The sequence below is a fragment of a genome, unplaced genomic scaffold, assembly GCF_019419815.1.
Source record: "Pyrus x bretschneideri cultivar Hongxiangsu unplaced genomic scaffold, Pyrus_bretschneideri_v1 Contig151, whole genome shotgun sequence".
Lineage (NCBI taxonomy): Eukaryota > Viridiplantae > Streptophyta > Magnoliopsida > Rosales > Rosaceae > Pyrus > Pyrus x bretschneideri.
This window is the reverse complement of record NW_025999448.1, coordinates 129,440-145,083: the sequence shown is the minus strand read 5'-3', so window position 1 is coordinate 145,083 and position 15,644 is coordinate 129,440. Positions and strand designations below refer to the sequence as shown.

Here is a 15,644-nt window from a genome sequence, read left to right as displayed (position 1 = left end):
AGATTTCATTGGTTGGAGTACAATTTTTTCAGAGAGCTCCTAAAATGATTTTTTTGTATAGTTTTAGCTAAAACTTTGCTACAAAATAGAGAGCACTGGTAAATATGCCCGCGCGTTGTTGCGGGACTTCAATGCACCAACCTTAACTACATTAGTACTATATAAATGAAAACACAATTGAAACCCATCAAACAAAACAATCCCACAATTTAAATGATTCAATCCTACTACAATTGAAATTCACTGAAAGAATGAAAAACCAAAACAAAACTGCAGCACCTAAACAGTTGTCATACATAAAAACATATCAAGAAATCTAGTTCGTTAATTTCCAACTGCGAAGTGGCATTATGTAACTTTAGTAGTATAACTAATTAACTACCTATCTGGTGGGTTGCACTTTTATTCCAATTGGTAAGGAAATGAAAACAAAAATCAACCCCTTGGTCTTAGTTGTTTTAGCAAAACACTTAAATAAATTAAATTCTGAAATGTAAATTACATTCCTATAACTTCAAGATGCACATATAGTATTGTTGAAGTCAAACTGAAAGCACTGACAATTCCAAGCAACAGAGCAGCAATTATTAAGAGCCAAAACTCATTCCTAGTCTCCTCATCCATAAATCTTCATAAATCTTCATAAAACTCATTCCTAGTCTCCTCATTCCTAGTACTCAACTCCATAAATCTTCGGTCAGCATCGTTGACTGAAATTAGGAGAGAAAAAGAAAAGGAATTTCAGAAATTGTCTATGAAGCAAAGGATTTTGCAGTTACTTCAAGATATGTAAATTGCATATGTATAAAGTAATTTTCTACATAAAGTAATGAGGCTTAAGATGTTGTAGATAGGATAAACGCCAAATGCTACAACGAAGTTTCTATAGAGTATTTTACATCTAAATGCTATCTTAAATTGCCATCTAGTATTTTACAATTTGCTGCACTGGGTTGTATACAATAAGAAATAGGCATACTATTTTTATGGTATGGGTTACCAGATATGTAAACGATCAATATGGTGTACGTGAATGTGAATGGTAGCTCTCTTAAATTGTAAGAAATGCCAATATATCATGTATAAGTGCCCTTTATAAATTGACATCGTTAGAGATTTTTTGTGCAAGAGAGCTACTGTATAAGTGCCCCATATAAATGTGATTATGCAAAAGATATGTTGGCATTTCTTACAGTGAACTTATCTCATATGGCATGTATTACATTTCGAGGTCCTCATTAACACTTGAAAAATCTTGGACACATAAAGCTGAAAAATGCAAATAAGTAAATTGCTTTGAAAAATATATTAGGATGATATTACCTTAGCAATCACAACTTATTTGCATCTTGCCAAATCTCTCGGACTCGGATTTAAAAATTTTCGACATTGTATTACCAGGAGGACCCAATTGGCCTGATTAAAAAGCACTCCTTTCCCAAAACCTTTGAACTGTTCAGAGTCCATATTCCAGAAAACAAATGCTAATCAATAACCAATTAATACTGGGTAATCATTGAAATTGAAGTCCAGAATTCATTAATGTCAAATTTACAGCCAAATGAGCAATCAATGGACTTAACTGTAAGGAAAAATGTGCACAGAAAAGTATCTAATTTCACAAAATAAATGAAACCATATCAAATGTCATGATATAAACTCAGAACTCGAAAGTTTAAGCAAAACTCACTCTCAACAATGTTGTAAAAAATAAAAAAATAAAAAATACAAAAAAGCCTTTTCATTCATAATATGAAGTAATCCAAAATTGCAAGCAATAAAACGCTCCAATCAAAAAAGCTCTGCAAGGTAATGAAATTGCCCATGAATATCGCCACAAATTGTCACTGGCATTTTCACAGGCATGCAAATAAATAATAATAAGTGTCTACCCATACAATTTGAAAGATACACCAGCGTCACCAATTCAAAATGAAAGACAATAATGACGTTTTTTTCCCATACCAAATGCAATAACAGTGAAATATGTAATGTAACACATATAATAAGACACTAAAGAAACCAAAATTTTCACCTGAGCATTGCTTTCACCCATTAGAATTTCCTTTACTTTCTCGCATAATGTTCTCACCTACAATGAAGCAATGAAGAAACAATCATGTACAGATAGACGGTAAAAGTCCCAGATTATACTTTAGTTCAGATAGTTTTGTATGTGTATCAGATAATTCATTTTGAAAAAAACAACTGCCTTATCTTAGAGTAGCAATACAACCGCCTTATCTATAGTCAATGGCTAAAATATTTATAGGATCCAATCCATTTTTAAAATAAATGAGAAGCATGTTATAAGACAATTTGGTTCTTCACCTAATCAGCTCAAAGTTCCCTCACCAAAATAAATTCTTCGAATGAAGTACCCCCTCTTTTTATGCCATCTATAACTAATTTCATGTCATTCCGAGAACGACCTATTTACCATTTCCCGCAAGATACAGATTAGATCTTGTAGTAAATTTAGACGAAGTAAGGCATTTGATTTAAAATCACAATAAACAGAACCTGAATTACATCACTACAAACACAAATAAAATAAAATAAAATATTTTCCCATTTGGTGGCTCAGAAAACCAAAAAAAGTATATAACTTTTTTTCCTTAAGAAAATACACAAAAAAATTCCACTAGAAATTGCAATTCCCACAAATCCAACAACAAATCAACGAACCCCATGACCCCATTTTCTTTCCCACATTTTCCAGACAACCAAACAGACCCTAACCCAACCTAATTCTGAAATCACTCAACAATGGGTGGGGAACGCATTTATATAAGATGAAATTAGAATTTGGGTTGGAGAGAGTTACCGGCAGTGTCCCATAAGCCTAAGTTCGCAGTTGTGCCTTCAACCACCACAATTGCACTGAAGTTATCAAACACAGTTGCACAGTTGTTATCAAACACGGTTGGAGAGAGTTACCGGCATAGTCCTGATGAACACAAAAACAATTGAAAAACAAAATCAAATTACTTGGAAAGGGAAAAGGGGAAAAAGCAAAGCAATTTGTCTAGAGAGAAGAAAGAGAGAGAGAGAGAGGGGGAGATTTGCAAATTAAAATCTTGAAAACAACAGAAAAAGCTACAAAACTAGATGCATAAATACATAAAGTAATTCAAAAAACCAAAAAGTTACAAATTAGTCAAATGTGAGACCCAGAAGGATCTTCTTCGCAGAAAATAAATAAAAGAGTAAATTGTAGAAAATATTTCTCAACTTTAATCAAATTAGAGCAGTGGTTTAAAAATTCATTACCATTGATCTCTCAACTCATCAAAATGTATAGTCATGGTCATTTTCGTCAACTTCGTTAGAATTTTGTCAAAATAAGTTATGTTGAAAATACCATAATTGGGGTCTATTAACTAATCAAAACGTGCAGCTATGGTCTTTTTCGTTAACTTTATTAAAATTTTGTCAAAATAAGTTATGTTGGAATAATCATTGCTACAATTGGGTTAAAGTTTGAGGCATCATTGCTCCAATTGAGTTAAAATTGAGGGACCGTTTCTTCAATTAGAATAAAGTTGAGGGACCATAGCTGCACGTTTTGATAAGTTCAGGGATCAAAGATAATGAATTTTTAGTTAAGAGATCATTGCTCCAATTAAGTAAAAGTTAAGGAACTATTACTATAATTTACTCTAAATAAAAATCGTGAGAAGAATGGGCAAACATGGAGCCTGACCTCGGCAGCGGGGCAGCCTGTGAGAGCAGCTAAGAGAACAAAACAACCCTAGTTTTAAGAATGGCACACGCGTTCCCCTTAAACCCAACCACACCCCCCCAATGGCACAGCCTACCCACATACTTCTCCCTTACTTTTTCTCCATAAACCCATACCTCCATCCTGAAAATCCTCTACCCTAGGCCCCATACTCCCCCCATCTCTCTCTCTCTCTCTCTCTCTCTCTCTCTCTCTCTCTCTCTCTCTCTCTGTAATAGACCAAATTGCAGAAAACCCTCTGAGCCATCAAATCGACCTACCCCTAACCCAAGTTACAAAATGACTAAAATGCCCCCAAATCCTGTATGTTGGATACGATTTAAGCACGTTCAAAACCAGTAGCTCCTTCAAATTTTTTTCTAAAAGAAAAAAAGGAAAAGTGATCACTGATATTGTGCATCCAATATACTGGTTTCTTGTCTGCCTTCTCCTCCTAACCCTTTTATCAAAAATCCAACTCATTCTTTCCCACGGAGACTTGAAACCCAATCCTTAACAGTCCATAACCCCCAATATCAACTCCCAACAAAATAAATGCGAAAAGCAAAATCAGCAGCTTTCAAATATTTTAAGGGAAAAGTGAACGAAATGTATTCATCAATGATCTAACATACCAGGGACATCATACAAAAATTCAAGTACACCCCATAAACCACCACTGTTTCTGATTCACCTCTCCTTCGAGCTTTTCGATTACAAATTTATAATTGAACAATCCATTTCGAATCATATATACATAGGCAGAAAAGCAAAAACTAAACTCCCACACATAAATTAATCAGTAACCAAACAAAGCAAAAATCTTGGAGACCAGAACAACCCCAATTGAATTTTCATGCAAGTTATTGTCATTGAAATATAAAATATATATATATATTTAAGTGCCCAAAATTTAAGCTTTACACCATATTCTGTTCTTCTAACAGACACAGTTCTTTGGCCTTTAGGTAGTTTCTGTGGCTTTTGATCAAAAGTTGTACTTACAAAAAGTAAAATAGTCGATTGTAGCCATTGTATTGCATAATATGCCTACTTCATATAATTGCTAATAAACGAACAATTCCTTTCTTTACTGACATTAAAAGGAACATCAATTCCATATAATGTCCATTGCTTTCATTCTCAAGCACACACCATAGACAAACTAACGAAGGATTCAAAACTTCAATGAACTAATCAATGTCATTTTATATTTACTAATTGCTATAACTCAAAAGCGCGGAATTGTCTTCAACTTTTTTCTCAATTCTTTGTACAACCAATCATAACAAAAGAAGGAAGAGGATGATGCTTACCTCCTTATCGTTGATCACATGCATCTCCTTGATTAGTCTATTATCTTCCCATGCTTCTCAAATTACTGAACGAAGGTATCCATGACCAGATAATACAAGAGACACACTGCACAAAGAGATAAGCAAAATTTGATGAAAACCGACCAATATTCCAAAGCATAACAAAGTTAGAAGCCGTTAACGAAGTCCATTGAGCATCAAAATTCACCAAAATTCATATCAATTGTCCCATGATATTTTAAATTCAAAAAAAATATTCTAGACAGCAAAACACTATCAAACTAACATGAACAAAGAAATCGCTAATAACAACAAACGGGGAAAATTACAGAACTTGGGTATTGCCCAAAACCCCATCATGTTCTCAATTCCAACAAAATTCATTTAAGCACAAAAGTTTAGGCATTCACCAGTGGTCCGACTTGAACGGCGTTGTGGATTTAGCATTCCTCTGGTGGGTTAAAGCGTCACCATCAATCAAGCCTCCCTGTAAAGAAAAAATTTAGAAGTCATTATTTGAATAGATGCAAACCTTCCCCATATGATGCAAACCTTCCCCATCATGTTCTCAATTCCAACAAAATACATTTAAGCACAAAAGTTTAGGCATTCACCAGTGGTCCGACTTGAAGGCGTTGTGGATTTAGCATTCCTCTTGTGGGTTAAAGCGTCACCATCAATCAAGCTTCCCTGTAAAGACAAAACATAGAAGTCATTATTTGAATAGATGCAAACCTTCCCCATTTTGACAGTAAGAATAGCAGAGTGTGACATAACCATTCTGAAAACTATAGTAGCAGGTTTCCAAATCGTTGAAGATAAAGAAATTCACAGAAAGAGAGAAAGAAAGGGATAAAGTAATACAAACCCCAGATCGACTGGCGTTGATCCTCTGGATTCCCTCATTATCGTAGCACAAATCGAGAAAAGCATATATACAATGACATTTTATCAGCTACTGGTTGGACCACGTTTATTACCTGCCATAAATGGAGAAACAATTTGGTATAAGAATCTGATAAGAATCTCATACCACAAAACTTCTTCAGTTTGGGCCTAAACAACTACAAACAAAAAAATCCCCAAGATACATACTTTCATCCAAATCATCCACTGCCATTAACAAAACCACACCCTATATCTTCCTTTAGCTAAAGACTAAAAGAGTGAACTTATCACCCAAATAAAATAGGTAGATTAACGAATGTGAGTTAAAAAGTGGAAGAAAGCAACAAAACCAATCAAACAACGAATTGTCAATAGAATAAAACAACAAATATAGATATATGAATCAAAGTTTTTTTTTTTTTTTTTTTTTGTCAAATGAAGACTTAAATGTCACTCAACATTGTTTCTAATCGCAGCTTTCTCTCTACCTGTAAAGCATGGTTGTCTTAGCCAAACACACATTTTGATCATGCAGAATCGAGACGTTATCTTCTAACAACAGATATGGAAAATATTATTGAATCATTAAATGTTGAAATTACCAATCAAATACAGATAAACCACCACCAGCAACCAAAACAGGTGGGTTTTTTTTAAATGAAATTATACAACCCAAGCAGCAACCAGTTCTTTTGAACTGCACGTCTGTAAAAAACGTAAAAAACATAAGTACGGATATATTATAGAGAAACAATCACTAAATTTCTAACATCACCGGCATTCACAACATTAAGCATGTAGGGAAACTATTTCATTTCATTTTAATTTTAGGTGACACAACTGATGCAAGAAAGGGTCGAGCAAGTAGCATGGCATCAAGAATAAAGGAAGATATTTAGGATGGAACAATTAAAAGTTTTTGTAAACCATTAAATTTATGCTTAGTGACTCAGAATATCTGCGTGCTACAAAATTACGATAACTAGAGGTCTCTGGTTGGCTCGAGAACTCTGGAGACACGAAAATCTCAGGGGTGTGATTTAAGCGTCAAACAAACTCTTTCTCTCTCTTTGCAACCAATTTTAATTAAAAAAAAATCCAAATCACGAGAACCGACTAAAAAGGTCAACAAAAAGGAAAATTTATGCATCTAGACATAGTAGGGAAAAACATGAACTCAGAATGAAACATAATTTTTTTTCTTCTAATAAGCATAAGAAACAGAACATTTTCATTTAACAATAACCTTGAAAATGTCTTTCTATTCAAGTATGTTGGCCCAAAATTAAAACTGATATATGATTTTAAATAATTTACTTTGTAGCGATCATTAACATTACAAATTTTTAGAAGTTATGTAGACAGATTTGTATAGTTGCATCAGGCTCCTCAGTTTCCAATTGACTTCCAATTTATGGTCTACTGCCCTTCTTTTTCAGACAATAAATCTAGGGAATTGTTAGTAGCACTCCAAAAATCTCATTCTACACTCCAAACTTTCTATATTAGGAAAGAAAAGTACACTTGTGAGGAGTATAGAATGAGATTTTTGGAATGCCAATAACACTTCTCTAAATCTAAAACATTTATATAACCAAATGCATCTGATAATAGAAAACTACATAAGTTTCCTAGGAAAGTGCACATTCACATAGCAAAGTGTTGCGTGGGAAAATGTATCTAAAAAAAGTATAATAGGGTACCTCATTTGCATTATATTTCAAGCGTGTAGCAGGATAGGCTTCAGGAAGTAATCTTTCTTCTGCTATTTCCTTCACAGTTTGTAACTCATTCGTGAGTTTCATTGCAAGGCAATCAAAAGAATATAAATATATTATAGTTCATTTTTATGACACAACAACAAAGTTATAATTTATCTGCTAAATTATCAAGGAATATCATATATAAATGACAAAACCCAATTATAGTTATTGCAATGATTTCAGCTTTGTTTATTTTTCTTTTATAATGGTTTTGTATATGTGTTAATTTCTTATAAACTATTATTCGGTTGAGTCTATAATCTTCAATCGAACATTCCAACCATCAAAACCAAAAATCTTTGATCCATTCAAACTAAGTATTAAATCTTCATGGCCAATAACTTCGCTTCCAAAATCCAATTCACCACGTGAGGGAAGGATTTATGAGTAGAAGGACGGTTACCATCATGGATCATTGAAACAAAAAGCCAAGAAGAATAATACGACTAGGACTAAATTTGTGCAAGCATAGTTTCATTCGACAAAAATGTGTTCCCAATTTAATAGGCCATTACCACTTAGCAGAAAAAATTAGTTTTGGTATCAAAATCAACATAAATCTAAGCAACATACACATTTTAATAGTAAATAAATAGAAAAGCAGATTAATAACCACATCACAAATTCCCCCTGATTAAATAGTGATGTTACCTGACCAGCAGGAGCAGAAGGGTGATGTGCGGTTGCGCTGTGGCCATGTACCAAGAAGGATGACAACCCTTAGACGACATTTGCTTGCCGTTTAAACAGAAAATACCCGTCGGATTTCTGAAACTCCCCAGAAAAATGAACTGAAATGAACTGAAATCCAACATGCAATACCTGAATTTATCTCTTGGGAGTGAGAGGAGTCGTTTCCAGGTAATGGCAAGGGTCAATTTGCCTGCGGATTTGGAATTTAAGATCTGACAACTTCCCCCTAATTCGAAAAAGCTCTGGAAGGTCGTGAAATTGCCCATGAATATTGGTTGTAAGTATATGCAAATAAATAATAATAATTGTATACCCATATAATTTCAAAGATCCACACCAGCGTTACCAATTCAAATGAAGGATAGTAATAACGCTTTTTCCCTATACAAAATGAAATAACAGTGAAATATGTACTGTAATACAAATATAATAAGAGACTAAAGAAACGAAAATCTTCACCTGAACATTTCTTTCTCCCATTAGAATTTCCTTTGCTTTCTGGCATAACATTCTCACCTACAATAAAACAATGAAGAAACGATCATGTACAGATAGACAATTTATTTGTGCATAACTGTTTTGTATTACAAGTATGCTTTTTATTCGAGCTCTCTATGACAATTTATTGTACTGCTACCTTGATTCAGGAACCAATTAAGATTGCTTTCAGCTGGTTTGGAACTTTCATCTGCCAAGTCTGCAAGGTTTTGATCAAACCATCTTCAATGGTTGGGCTAAAAGCCAAATTTTTTAGTCCAGAAAATTTAGCTTTTAGCTTAAAAACAATTTTTTTGCTCCAACGGTATTCGCCTAAAATTTTAGTCTAGGAATATTAAAGAATGAACTTAGGCTATTTTTTTTTTTGTTAAATTAAATTCTTTTAAAAAAATAAATATTTAGACTATCGTAAATTAATTTTATGAACATTTTAATCGAAAAAAATTTAAATTCCGATAAATATTGGGTGGAGTCCACTCCGATTTCTGGGCTAAATTTTGGGAGGAATTTGGGATTGGCTTAGCATTTAGCATTTAACCCAAAATTTTTCCTTGGGTTGGAGTGGGTTTGGAGGGTAATTTGGCTTTTAGCTCACCATTGGAGTTGGTTTCAGTGGTTTATACATTCCTATGAGATTGACTCGATGGAGAAATTTGAGACTCTTGTACCATACTATATTTTTCATGAAAAGCTGATTTATACCTTCCTTTATCTTTCTTTATGCTTTCATTTGCAACTAATGCGTCCCACTTCTATGAAACAAGGTTTGTTGACAAGTTCTTTAAAAAATATATATGCAGGTAGGATTTCCTAACTTGGACAAATTTTTTATGCATCTATTACACGAACTCCATAGACGGAGGTTATGGACACGGGAGAAAGTCACCGTATCCCGTATCTGACATGCTAAGGATACAGATACGAGGAGGATATGTGCTCGATACGTATCAGAGTGAAGGGATACGTTTAGGGCTGATGAGATACGCGTATCGTATTGTCCAGATATGAGTATCTTACTTTTCGGATACGTTTGAAACTAAAATAGGAGGATAATCAGAAGAAAAAAAAAAAAAATCACAATAAATCTGCACAGAATCATGATTGATCGAACTTAGCTAATTGAAATCACTCTAAAATCAAAGGATAATCAGAAGTAAAAAAAAATTCGGATTTACATCTCGAACCTCAGAAGTCACTCTACTTGGGAGACTTTCATGAATCACCATTGACTGTCATCTGCAACTGTTCCATCGTCTCCGTCTGCAACTGCGCCGTCGTCTCCATCTTCTCCGTCTACAACTGCTCCATCATCTCCTTTGTCTTTGTCTGCAACTCCTGGTGAGTGGTAAGCTTTAGTTTTCACTGTGTTAATAGTTTTGAATTCGATGCTTTCCTGATCTCACTCCTCTGATTCAATCCATTCGAAGCCTTAATCTAATTCCCCGAGGACAAGTCACAAAACACATCTCTGAAACTGAAACTAAAAGCTTAGGCCTGGTTTGGTACTGAGGTGATTCTGAAAAAAGCTGGTATAAAAAAAAGCTGGGAGCTATTTTTGTGTTTGGTAAACATTCGGCTTCAGCTTTTTTTCACAGTTTGGGTGAAAAAAAGCAAAAAACAAGAAGCTGCAAAACCGGTTTTTTCTCACATCTGTTTTACATAAAAGTTTACCAAACACTATAATACTGCCTTTTTTTTTTTTTCAAAAGCACTTTACAAAAAAGTTTACCAAACACTCTATTGCATTATTTCACAGCTGCTTATTCTCACAGCACAGCAGAAACAGTTTTTTTTTAAAGCACAGTAATACCAAATCAGTCCTTAATCTAATTAAAAAGCCTTTTGCTTTTCTATTTTTAACTTTTTGTATTATTATAATATTATTGTATTTTGTATATTATAATATATTAATGTGTAGTGGTATGGATATATTTATTTATTTATTTTTATTTATACATATTTTTAATTGTCGTATCCTTGAAGTATCGTGTCGTCGTTTTTAGAAATTTCACATATCCCCACATTGTATCTTGTCGTATCCCCGTATCCGTGTCTGTGTCCATGCATCATTGTGATTTGCTAACATCTACTTAGAAGACCAAGCAATAAAAAGCAATAAAACAAAGATTGACTTCAAAATTTTGAAAATGTTCCGTTAGAGCATATCTAATCCCGCTCCCTGTTTTTATGTCAATTTTAACTAAAAAAATCATTTTAGAAGCTCTTTATAAAAATTGTACTTCAACCATACTTCTGTTAAAATCCCACATCGGTGGTGAGAAAAAAAACCAAGGGGTTTAAATTGATTACCCCACTCTAACTAATACTGAAGTCTTTTGTGGTAAAGTCTCACACCTTATGGATTTGGTATGTGGTAAAGTTGGAGACAATATCGATGTCGTTAGAGTGGGGCAAGCCTGGCAATCTAATAATCCAACAGCTTCTGATGTAGGGATTCGTAATGATAAGGAGCCAATACGAATAGAACTTCTACACCAACCATGCCTTCTAGGAGCAAGATAGGTAGCATGGTTGGAGTTCGATTTTTCTCTTTTCCGCCAATTGTAACGAGCTGATCACCTAAGGAGTCCATTGGAGGTGCAGTATCTTTAAATAAGTGAGTTGCTAATATTTCAGGGTTCATTTCACAAATTTGAAAACTTAAGATGAGAATGGCGGAGGAAACAGAGATCTGGGATGAAAAGTATGGTCCACTGCCAGCAGAGTTATTTGGTTTTATCAGTTGTTTTCCTTCATAAATTATACAGTCTTGTAAAGGTCTATGTACTTTCTACTCCTTGGAAAGAAGTATTTGTCTACGAAGGAAACGAGGAAATACTTGTAAAGAGTAAGATAGATGTAAAAAGAGGTTATATGAGTTCAAATAAAATTTTCCTAAAATTAAACAGTGGTAATCCATCTAGCAAAATGTAGTGAATAAGCCGAATTTGAACTTCCCTAACTATCTTTGGATCATCGCCTGTTGTCTTTTCTTCCAATTTCATTACCCATTGAGCCCCATGCCTTACAGCACGCCATTTACAAGTCCTTCCATTTACCATTCACTAGTAAAAGGATTAACTAGTTTATAAAAAGCTAAATTGTAGTAAAGATCCTTGAATTATACTGAGTTTAGTTTTGGTCTCTAAACTCATAAATAAAATAAAATAAAATAAAAAAGAATTTTTTAAATCTATGAAAAAACATATAAACAATTTATAATAGTAGAGATAAAGTCTATATATGTCACAGTCACTTAGTACTACGGTCTAGTGGTATTCCTCTTCACTTGTAAGTGAGAGGTCTTAGGTTCAATTCTCGCCATATGCGAGTTTGAACCACATTATTACTAGCTCATTGTGAGGCTAAGCACACCCTTTACCTTTTAATGTAGATAACATCGTTTTAAAAAAAAAATCTATATATGTCATCATAATGGTAGTGGATCCATTCCTTCTAATCCACCAAGTTCAGGGGATCTGGACCATTGAAATTTGATCCAACGGTTACAAATAGGGACCTAGGGAACGAGACAATTCGAGGGTGAAAGCAACAATAACTAGAGTTTAGAGATCAAAACTAAATTTATGGTATACTTCAAAAAACTTTGTTACACTCAACTCTTATAAAAAGAACAACTAGCATTCCCTTAATGACTATCGAAATTTAAAATTTAATCGCTTGTGCTGTCAACTCTAAATAGAAAGATAAAGAAATGACGAATCTTCAAATTAATAAGTGGTTGTTCAATAGTAGTGGGTATTAGAAGAGATTATTTTTTAAAGAGAGATATTAAATCCACCCCATTGTTTAATTTTCTCACCACTTTAAATTAAATAGAATATTTTGTTGATAAATTCACCTCATATAAAATGACTTTAAAGGACCTAATCAAAATATTATTTTAACAAATGAAGACTTCTACATAAAATTGAAAATGAAACAAATGCTCGTCAACCCCACGGTCAACCGTGGCAGCCAACCCATCACCCAACTTCTCCCTCCCAGCCAGGGACAAAGCTAGAATTTTATTTTTAGTGGGGGCATCCCAAAAATCAACTAAGAAAACTTTATTAAAGTATGATTTATATTCAATATGATAATAGGAATGATTTTAAATGATGATGTATCGCAATGCCATGTTGCAAAAATTTCTATATATAGTAGTGGAAAATTGGAAAGTGATGAGGAAAATATTAATACATGATGGGCGGAAGAGGAGTTCTTCAATTTGAATGACAAAATAAGAGTACTTTTGCTCATATAATATTTGATATAGAGTATAAGTAGTATGTTGGATATTATATACATATATTTTTTTTTTAAAGATAACGCGTGTATAGTAAATAACTGTAGTTTGCAACTTAACAAACAAATTACTTGAATGGAAGCACCTGCCCCCAATGAGCCTTCATTGGCTCCGTTCATGCTCCCAGCCAACCCATCATTGGCTTGATGCCTTGGCTGAGGAAGTATGAGGCTAATTTAAGCATGGGACTGCCATGTTCTTGTGCTGGATATGATGGAGTTGGAGTTCTTTGTGAACTTCATGTTTCCCATCTCTCTCACACAATAGCTTGTTATATTGATTCGAATTCGACGACTAAAAATTATGTACAGAGAAGGCCTAGATGGGTGGACATAGGAGACTTGGGGAGTCGTGATGGTTAGACTAGGCATTTTAAACCTAGTCCATTAACTCGACCCAACCGACCTATTAAAATTATTATTTGGATGCTCAACCGGTCGGGTTTTTAACGGAGAAAACTCGATAATCACTAGTTAAAGAACAGGGCATTTTGTGTCTACCGCAAGATCTGTTAACGCTTGCTAATTGAGAGTGGTGTGTGTAAATTTAATAAAGAATAAGACAATCGAATACAAACACACAATCGAATACCCAACAATCAAAGGAGATTGCTTTTTGCAGAAGCAGCTTATTTCAAAAAGCAATAACGAAGCAGAAGAACAAAGAGATAGCCGATAAACCCTCCTCGAAAGCAATATCCACAGCGAGGCACTGGTGGTCCACCTGCTTTCTGGCTTCGGGTTGGCTATACCATTCTGGGTGGCCCACAATGTCCATTCCATCCTTCTCATACTTCTCATACTCTCCGTTTGATCTTGTGGGTACCTTCTGTTAGAACCAATCAAATGTTAAGTATATATTATACAATAATTGCACAGTTTATTTTGAATAGAAATTTCACAAGGATACAATATATATATATATATATATATATATATCTATCTTACAATATAAACAATTAATAAACCATAAAACACTAACTTGGATAGGAAGATAGAGGCTTGCAGTAGCAATCTCCTAAGACAGAAATACGCCCCTACACCAGTGCAATAGTTCAAATGGACGTCTATCTTGCAGGATACAACTATCTAATCCAAGTTCTTGCACATGAACTTGGATTCTTGGCGAATTGATTGAGCGTTTCTCTGTGAAATATGGAGAAAGGAAAAAATGAAATTGATGATGAGTTTCTGATTTTATTGCCATATATATAATGGCATAATTTGAACAAATACAACCGTTCATGCTTATCAGTTTTTAAAAAACCGAATGCAATTGTTCAATCAATTTTTAAAAAAATTGAACGTAACTGTTCAATCAATTTTATCCTTTCGGAAAAAACTGAATCCAAAAAATCAAAAACGTAACTTGTGTTTTTCGTCCATCCGAGCCCCAAGGCCCATCTTTGACATTTAATATATACACCCAAACCCTCCAAGTATAAGGCCTAAGGTCCATGGCTTTGGCCCAATTCATTTCAAACTATAAGTGAGTGAATTCACTTATAAAGATGTAGTGTTAAAGGTGTTTGGGCGATGTGGGACTGGCAGTCCCACATAACACAAGTTCCAACAATACCTCACATTTTCTATTCAAACTCTAGCAATACCCCACATTTGAATGGAAAATAAGATACTAGCTAAATTAGTAACGTCTTTCTAGAGAACTTAGATATGATACGCATCCGGATAGGTGTCTTTTGGACTTGAACCTTCTCTAGTGAGTACTTATCGGTTTTACCTAATGAAGCAGTGAATTTACTATCTTGAACTGATCATTCTTTGTAGTAAAATCGAAACAATAAGTATCACACATATCACATCTTGACACACGTCAATTCATACGGTTGTGTTCATTTTGGTCATGAACATATCCTGATTTCATGAGACCTTTAGAGAATTGTAGCCATACCAATTCTCAAAGATGCGACCCCACATCAATCTCATATAGGTAATGCTAATAAAGAATATCCTGTTCTATTCATCTTAATCATAAGATATTAGCATTATTAAGAATAGTTATTCACCCTTTTCGTCTTATAGGCAACACACTGTTTTCCATCATAAGAATGAGTAAAGATATTGTGTTGTTTACTTTGAGTTTTTCTCAACTAGTTTGCCTATTGAACCTAGACCATGGGATCTCCAATTAGCTAGGTTAGGTTTCCATCAAGTTGTAACTCATTGAGTTGGCTTTAAACCCATTCCCCTCAATGTAAATGCCACTTGATCCTTGGATAGGCCTTTTGTCATCGGCAATATTCTCCTTAGATTTAATATAATCAATGGAAATAGTTCCATTCTTGAGTAGTTGTCTAATGGTTTTATGTCGTCGCCTTATATGTCTCGACTTCCCATTATATTCAGCGTTTTTGGCTCGACCTTGTGCAGCCATGCTGTCACAATGTATACATATTGCAGTCATAGGCTTGGGCCATAATGGATTATCTTCCA

General features: G+C 34.2%; 1 long non-coding RNA gene across 1 annotated transcript; it reads right to left on the bottom strand.

The window, feature by feature from the left end:
- Positions 1-1,374: 1,374 nt before the first annotated feature.
- LOC125475635 lies at positions 1,375-3,058 on the bottom strand. The gene is made up of 3 exons (XR_007256953.1): positions 2,828-3,058; positions 2,036-2,092; positions 1,375-1,452 (listed from the first exon to the last, which is right to left on the bottom strand). It is a non-coding gene; the product is annotated as an uncharacterized LOC125475635 (long non-coding RNA).
- Between the last annotated feature and the right edge of the window lie 12,586 nt (positions 3,059-15,644).